A 9,231-nucleotide genomic window follows, 5' to 3' on the forward strand; every position below is an offset into this window, starting at 1 on the left:
TTATGCCATAAAAAAAAATCATTAAAAAAGTAAACTTTATAGGTACATGTTATTAATTATGTGGTATGGACCCTATAAATAGTCATGTGTAATATCAATTGTTCTGTTGGAGATTTTTTGATCAAACTTTTATTTCAGACTCAAGCTCCAGATACATCCAAAGTCCAATTTGTATTTGTATTTATTGTATTTGTATTTATTTAACCTATATTTTGTCTTCAGAGAGCCATATCTCAAGCCTTCTTTTTGGCTTACTCAAGTCTAGATATCTGGAATATGATACCTTTAAAATATATATATATATTGTAAGCTTTCTCCTCCCAATACTGTTATTTAAATGTTAACCACCCAAACTCTGAACCAACAGAGTTTAATACACACTAAAACATAACTGTATACATCTTTGACCTATCCTTTTCCATCAGAAGGCTTATATATATATAACCTCTGTGTATCTTTTAAGTAAAACCAACCTTCTGGTTTGGAGGGCCAATCACAATGCCATAATCTTAAAGAAAATACCAGATTCAGTATGATATTTACTTTACAACATCTAAATGCTTCCCCTTAAAGAAATATATATATTTTAAATATATTACTTTAATAATGATGACATTGTATTAAGGCTCTGGCATTTAATTACTTTCTTTTTTGAGACACGCTCTTGCGCTTCCTCAGACGAAGAGATTGTAAGTATATTTTCAATAATCGGCATTCAAACAGCACTGCTTTATATTTCTCACTGCAGTGTCTCATTTGCAGGAATTCTGGTTTTGCACTTAAATCACACAGCAGGGAATTTATTGTGTTGTGCTTCGTTGCTGGTTATTTTACTACCAAGCTGAACCCTGCAAATAAATTCTACATTTTATATTTTGGAAACTGAATGAAGTTTTCTGTGAGGAAACCATTCTATTTTCATTATTACAAATCTTAATAAATGATTAAAATGCTTAATTATGCATTTAGTGGTATTTTGGCCAATTGGGCAGAGCGGAAACCAACTCTGAACACGACACTGACATATTTAAAGTTGATATGGTGAACAGCGTATTTACACATTCAGCAGATACAGAGAAACATCAGCATACATTTGGTGTTTGGGGCTGTATGCTCTTCAGGAAGATGTCTGTCTCTTTAGCGGCTGAATGTTTCACTAAGTTCACCAGCTAGCTGCTGACTGTCTGCTGTCTGCTGCTAAACAGGGAGTGCACAGCGAGTTTTAAGGTCATTTGCCCCTAAAAACTGCTGCCTGCTTTCATCAAGAAACAATACTGGAGAGAAAAGCTGAACGGCTCTGTGGACCTGAGGGGAACTGCTGAGTCGAGAGTTTATTTACTGTTGGTTTGTCACTATGAGCGATGCCTTTCACATTACCAGTATTACGAGTTGGGTGAGCTCGATAGTTTTTGGTGCCTGTTTCATGAAAGTGTTTTGCAGACAATTATGTGCTGATTCACAAATGGTTATAGATCACACATTGCAGTATACATTTAAAGTATAGCATTTTTTTTTTCCATCATTGAAATATAGGAACATGTTTGAGAGGCTCATGTTGGAAATATTTTATTATTTAAATTTTGGCTCTAGAGCGACACTCTTGCTCCACGATTCTGATAAACTGTCAACATGTTTTTACCGTTGTTTTAGATCGCTGAAGATTTCGCTGTTAAAATTACAGAATAAAAATACACTTCTGTGTGATCAGTGAGAGCTGTTTTAACAGTATCAGTGTTTCCTTCCTCCGTGTCCGCATACTAACAGGATTTACTTTGACTTTTCAGTGTTAAGAGCCTTTAAATTAGGAAGAAGCCCGATGAGAAGGGGACTGAAGTGGAGAGTGAAGGTCACTGGAAGAACAAGAAATCTGTGTCTTACGGGAAAATCGTTAATGTGAGCATGTTCTCTCTCTCTCGCTCTCGCTCTCTCTTTCTCTCTCTCTCTCTCTCTCTTACACACACACACACACACACACACACACACACACACACACACACACACACACACACACACACACACACACACACACACACACTCTGTGCACTGCCCTCGCTTGATCAGGGTGGACATTAACATTCTGAAGTGCCCGCTGTGTCTTTGCAGAGAAACTGGGGATGTGCCAGCTTGGCAATTACTTTAACAACTTCAGAGTTTGATTTCTTTATTCAGTTGAACCCAGCCAGGGGTAAAACCGAGGAGAAACATGAGTGCGAGGACTCTAAAAGGAAAAAAGTTTAGGCTGACCCAACTACTGTTTCAATAGGAAAAAGAACAGGAAACTTTTGAGATTTAAATAATATTGAACTATAACTATAAGGTCATTAAAGGTAATTCAGGATGAGGCTGAAACCTCAAACCCGCTAGATGATTACATGTCATTTTTAGATGACTATAACAGCTGAATGCGGTGATATCTGATTGTAGAGGAAAGTGGTTATCATGTCGACAAGCTCGTTGATATGACAGGCTCCATTATCGCCATAAGCTTTTACTACATTTCTGCCTTGTAAATCACATCACTGAGTGTTATGATGATGAGTGTCAACACTGTTCCAAGAACCTTTGCCTTTGCAACTGAATTATAAGGGTTCATTTAAATGCAAGACTGAATGAAAATTGCTCTTAGTTGGACATATTTTTGGCTAAAAAAACTACTTTGGCACGGCATTATAGTCGTAAACTTGTCAGCAAAAAATGTAGACACCCTGCATATATGGTGCAACATTATCATCAATTTTGATTAATATTTTGGTCACCTAGTAAATGTAAGATCAATATTCACTCTTTTAGCTGTGTTTGGTCTCCACCAGTGAATATCTGTCTTGTTAGCTGCTAAATGCTCCAGTTCGCCAGTGGTCTGTCTGCCTTAGTGTACGAGGGAGTTTATCAGTACTTTTTTCACTGTTAATAAACATAAATATGATGTTTAGATGAGAACACAAATTCCATCAAAGAGTTTCCCGTCATGTGCATTTTAACCGAAGAACCAAAGATGAGCTTTTCACACAAACCACCAAAATCACATCCAGAAGTGTTACTGGCAGCCCAAACTGAAAAGGAATTGTTTTGCTGCACTATAGTCATCTTTCCAGTATTAACTACAGTACAATATAACTATAATTATTGTATTTTAAATAACACACTGGTCCATATCTATGGAGGAAAAAATGTCTTATCAATAAACAAATGTTTGAATTTATCATTGCTGCTCTGCTAATGAAAAAATTAATAGTTTTTGTATAAGATACAAATCATACGAAGATGGAAAGGTGGGAACAAAACCAAGCAACCACAAAGGAAACTCAACTGTAAACACATTTATGAACCGAAACCAAAACACGACAACATAACATTTGCAAACTCCAACTGAAAGTGTGATCAACCAACATGTATATTAAAACATACTACTTATTTGATGACACACAATTTGTTTTAGCTATCTTGTGATGCTTGTCCCTTAAGATTTCATTCTACATCCTCTGGCGTAAATGTTACAAGAAACAATCCTCGAAAAACATTTTAACACTTAACACATTGTTCCATATATATTCATTGTCTGTTTTTCTTGTTTTGTCTCAAAATGAATCACGGTTTATAAGAAGGAAACCGCCTTGAACATCTACATTTGGTGATGTAGTTGTTTTGCTCTGCTGTTGTTTTTCTGTCCCACAGGCGGACATTTGTTTCTCTTGCTCCAGACACAATTAACTGCAGAGAGGCTCTTTGGAGAGCGGACGGGAAGAAAAAAAAAAACAATGTCGGTAAGTGCCGGGCCTTATTAATGAAGTGAATCTTCATCCAGTCACACACAACAAATAAATGGCTGCCTCCTTGAAGCTCCTAATCGGCCCATTAGTCTTGAGTGACCGCAGCCCCCCCCCCCCTTTGGCTTGTTCCCATAGACAAGACCAAATACATCCATCAGCTCGTATTTGCATGCCGACCACACACGTTGACAGAGCCGAGTGCCCAGCTGGAGATGATACATCATAGTTAGTCCCTTACTGGTGCAATAAACACTGTACTCCACATCTCAAGTCCGTCTCCTTTCTCTCCCTCCATCCTTTATTTACTCACATTACTCATTTTCACAAGTAACCTGGAAACTCAACTGTTCAAGAGGCTCTGTCACATTTTCACTTGTTTCTCCTCCTCTTGCAGTAAACACCCTCCTTACTTGTCTTAATATTTCTTTTAGTTGGACTTCTTTACCATACACATTCATTTGTAGGAGTATTTTTGTTCCATCTGTTGCCAGGCTGCAGTGACTTGTATTTGCTGATGTATGAATGTAATCTTATTCTGTGACTCACTGTAAACTGTAAGAGGCTGTCTAAGTGACCGAAACGAAAGATGAATATGCTATGACAGGGTTTGCGATTCTGAGTCAGCCTAATTAATCACCAGACGGTGTTCTGCATGGTTTAAAGAGCAGCACAAACACAGAGTCAGACTCTCAGAGTGCTGGCATGCTTATCTGTATGTGACCCGCGCTTATTTCCCCTGCATTTTCCTTTCATTTCTCAGCCGCCTTGTGCTGCACTCTCTTCTAATTCAGCCGCTTAAAATCTCATTTCAGACACAATTAGCCTTTAGCCCATCCAAGTGCCGTCGCCTGAGGTGTTCCCCCCCCCCCCCCCCCCCTTTCATCCTCTGTGAACATTTTCTCTTTCACTTCTAGATAAAAATCATTATTGAGGTTACTGAAAAGGAGTTTTGATCGTTTACAGGAAAAAACATATTAAAGACCCTTTTAGCAGGCCTATTTGGAGCCTGTTAAAACCCTTGCTTGTTGCCACCCAAGGGTTATCAATGCTACTGGGAGCCTTTAATTCATTCCTTTGCCAGAAGTTTTTTTAATTACACTTAAAGGGAGAGAATTCACTGCGGCAGAGCTGGCTCTTCTGCTATAATTTCTTTTTTTGTGAAACTCTTAACTGCGGAGCTTGCAAATCGAGGACGCTTATCATTTTTACTTTGCAGGCAAGTCACAACTAAATTGTTCTGCGTCGGCTCTGCAGCTGGCTCTAAATGTTTTTTATTTCACATGAACCTTTGGGTAATTTTTGTTTGTCTAAGTGCACAAAGTCTCTGTCTTTCTTTCGAGCCTGTGAAGTTTCTGAGAAGTAAGACATTCAGCTACCTGATTATGTTTCTTATTAACTTTAATTACATATCCTCAACAGGATTTGGAAGTGGGGTTAATGTTGTGGTTCGGTGGTTATACGTTGTCCTTCAATCAAAATGATTTAATCAGAATTATGAACAATCCAATAACTAAAGTGCTAAAACTCAAATTTGTGAAGTAATGGTGCCTGTGGCTCAGTGTTAGTGGTTGTCCTTCAATCAGAAGATCGGTGGTTCGATCTCCGGCCCCACTAATCCATGTCGATTTGTCCTTGGGCAAGACACTTAAGACCAATTTGCTCCCTTAGGCTGTGCCTGCGGTGTGTGAATGATGAGACAGTCCTGATGGGCAGGTGGCACCTTGCATGGTAGCACCTGCCATCAGTGTGTCAGTGGGTGAATGAAATGTAGTGTAAATGTTATTAGATGGAGTCAACATGAAATGTCAAGAACTGCAGTTCCTCAAATGGCCACTTGAGTCTGTCGCTAAAAGCAAGTAGACCCCCATGTTATCGGGACCAACTTGACAAACAATATGTTTACAGCCTGGAACAAACATTTTTTTGGGGGCTTTATAGCTAATATCCCCATTCATAACAAAAGTACATAGGTGAATTTTAATATAATTCACCCGTTTAAATTATATTAAAGCTTTAATTTATGCATAATTAGCAGGACGTCCAATGGTGACGTCCTGAAGACCATGTACATATTTTTTATAATCTATGCTTCTGGGGATATATTTTGTTGTCACAACCATGTTTTAGTATCAATGTTACACATGTAGGTGCGTCTAGCGAGCATTCTTCACTACCGATCTATTCACTACCATCACACCTAGATGGCAAAGAACAGAAAAGGTATGCAGATAAAATAATAAGTCTTAGGGAATCTCTCTTACTTAACAGTCTCTCAACACTAGAGAGTAGGCATTAGCACTGAAAACGAAGTAATGAAAGATCATTCTTCACTTACAAGCACACAGCATGAGAGACAATCACATCTTCTCCAGCATCCCTGAGCCGACCTCCAAGATTCTCAAACATTGCTAAAAGATTCATGGTACACAGTTAAGTACAATTAAATACATTCCACTGCGTTAAATATCTAGTGAGAAAAAACTAAAACAGCAAATGTCAAAAGAGAATTATTGAACATTTGGACATTACAAACATTACAACACCAAGGAAGCAACTTTAAAAAGGGACAATAAAAGACTTACCAATATTAAAAACAGCCACACTTAACAATATTTAATCTAAAAAAGAAAATCTGAAATCAGCTATGGTGACAATATGTGTAATTTAATTTAATTAAATCAGCGCCACAGAGAAAAGTGTGTTTTTGTGTATGTCTGTACCATCAAGGCTTTGAGGGTCAACATGGTCAACCAAGGACTTAATACAAGAGAAATTATTTGTTCTTTGTCAACGGGAACGAATATGTTCAGTTGATTAATTGTGGACTAGTCAGCAGGAGAGAAAAGCCCTTCACATGTTCACACAGGCTGCCCGCCAACAACAGGCCCAGGATCATTAGCCGCACCATTGGAAAAAAAACATCCATTTATTTATCTGGGGCCGGGTCGCGGGGCAGCAGGCTTAGGAGGGTTCTCCAGACATCCCTCTCTCCAGCTCTTCCTGGGAACCCTGAGGCAAGATCTCCAACATGTTTTGGGTCTACCCCAGGGCCTCGGCGTAGAAGAAATAAAGATATACCCAAAGATATACAAAGATAAAAATTGGATGAAGCATTCAGGGCAACTTCTGACGTTAAAGTCTGTACCTAGTCCTAATAACCAGTCACACAGCAACATGTATATTTTATGATCTGCATATCAATCTGATGGGAAATAATGTATTTCGTTGGCCAATTCCACCATTGACTAGATCTGTACCAATAATACTTAGTTAAATAGTGAGTGAAGTATACATTTCCAAGGTCAATTAGGCCTTTAACCCATACAGTTGTGTTCACATTTTATTAGATGTTTTTCTTGGCCACAAAGATGCCTCAGTCTCATTGGGTTCCCCTTATCCTCCCTCTTCAAAATAAAATATGTTGATGTGAGGAAGAAGCCATGAACACACTCTTTGCAACCGCCGTTGTGTTGTGCTGACATTATCACAGCAGTTAATGTCAGCAAACTAAACTCTTGCCTGTGGATCTATATTCATCTTTGGCCTTGTAAGGTGACATGCCACATACTTCACAACCAACCCGCCCTTTTGAGTGCATCAATGTTTGCTTTTCCAAAGAAGTAGCAGTTGCCTGAAAGCTCTGCTGTCCATTCCTCCATCATTAAGGCTAAATGTATTACTTCAACAAAAGGCCACAGGCATTTTCCTTCCCCATTTTTCCCGTAATGGCGGCAGCTGTATGTTACGTTACAAATGGAGCCGGGCAGTCACATAATTAAAACCAAGATGCTAGGACATAATTCTAAATTAAGCACTAATGTGATAAAGTGTGAGTAGGACAGCACTCTCTTTTAAGGGAAGGGAGGCCTTTGTAATGAGGTGATTAATGGCTTAAGATGTAATTGGCTGGTCTTCCCTCCCAGCTGCGGAGCTGGACACCACTCGTCTCTGCAGAGGGCTGCTCACAGACCAGAGAGTGATCTTCAAGAAAGAGGCTTCTTCATCAACAAATGCTTCTCAATCTTAGAGATTCTTAAAAATTGTGAATATCTGAAGGGACTGCTTAGCTACTATAATAAAGGGATGAGTTTACTGGACGCCTCGGGCTTAAGGAAAAAGTCAGGATTCAATGGGTTTAAAATGGCAAAAAGGTACCAGACAAAATAATACGTTCACAATCGTGAGGGCGGGATGAACAGACTTCCACAGACTAAGTCACTTTCTCTCGTGAAGTAGGGGCTGTCCGGTCAGTTCAAGCTGAAAGAAAAGTAAAAAGAGAACGTTTCCCTCAGCACAAATCCCTTTTATAAGTATCCAGTCACGCCTTTAACACCTTTAAATGTTAGTAATTTGCTGGGTCAAACAAACATCACCTTTGGTTGGCTTAAGGCCACTTCAAAGATCAGGGGGTCAAATGTCACACTTCCGATCAAGACGAGAAGTTCCCCTTCAGAATAAAACCTCTTATCTTGCCTTCAGAATAAAATAACGTCACGGGATCCACTCCGCTTTCAATTTTAACAACATTTCTAAACAATAAACTATCATTCATTCTCATGCATCATACAGTTATAATACATACAGTTATCAACAGTTACAATAATAGAACAATGATCATCTTATTCTTTACAATATATTTCTGCTGAATATTCTCTATTAATATTCCCTATTAATTATCATAACTTCCTTTATGTATTAATATAAAACACAAGACATGTGCAAATCAAAATAACCTTTTACAACTCTACACTACCGTGTGCCAATCAGGATGTACCTACCTGAATACAAAGGCCCCACAATATCTAAGGCGACACACACCCTGATGTCTATATCCTACACCTCCTTCAGTGAGAAGCTTAGGAATGTAACGGCCCCTATAAAGGGTTCCTCTACACTCCATGGGTACAGTGAGTGGAGCACACCCTGTCACTGCTGCTATAGTGGACAAATAAAGGTCCCCAACCAACCTAGTTAGTACACAACTGCAATGGCCTTAACTTGCACACCACATTTCCCGGTTCATCAAGGAGCACGAGAACATGTAGGTGCATCAATGCAAATGGGCAACACAACCAACGCACAACCCACCCTTTTCTCCGGTCCTGTGGCGTTCCAGCATGCACACACACTGAAAAAGAGCTGGAAATGTCAAAGAGATGGAACCCATCGGCCTGCGGCTGATCAAACTTTAGAAATCAGATTATTCATTTAGCCAATACTGTGGTCCAAAATGTCATTCTGAGACGGTCGAGCAGGTGCAGTCTGGGAAGATGCCTGCAAAATGCCCAACAAACCCAAAAGCTGGTCACCCACAGTTTAATGTTGTTAATAATTCCATTGTCTCCCTGTCAGGCCACTGAACACCGCTCTCTGTGTAGTATGCACTGAGGCAATTTAAGTAGAAGTTGTGAAGATACGTCCCAGTGCTGAGACCAGGAGCGAACAGGGATTTGAGTGGGCAAAT

The sequence above is a fragment of the Cyclopterus lumpus genome, chromosome 4 (assembly GCF_009769545.1).
Source record: "Cyclopterus lumpus isolate fCycLum1 chromosome 4, fCycLum1.pri, whole genome shotgun sequence".
In the NCBI taxonomy this organism is placed as follows: Eukaryota; Metazoa; Chordata; class Actinopteri; order Perciformes; family Cyclopteridae; genus Cyclopterus; species Cyclopterus lumpus.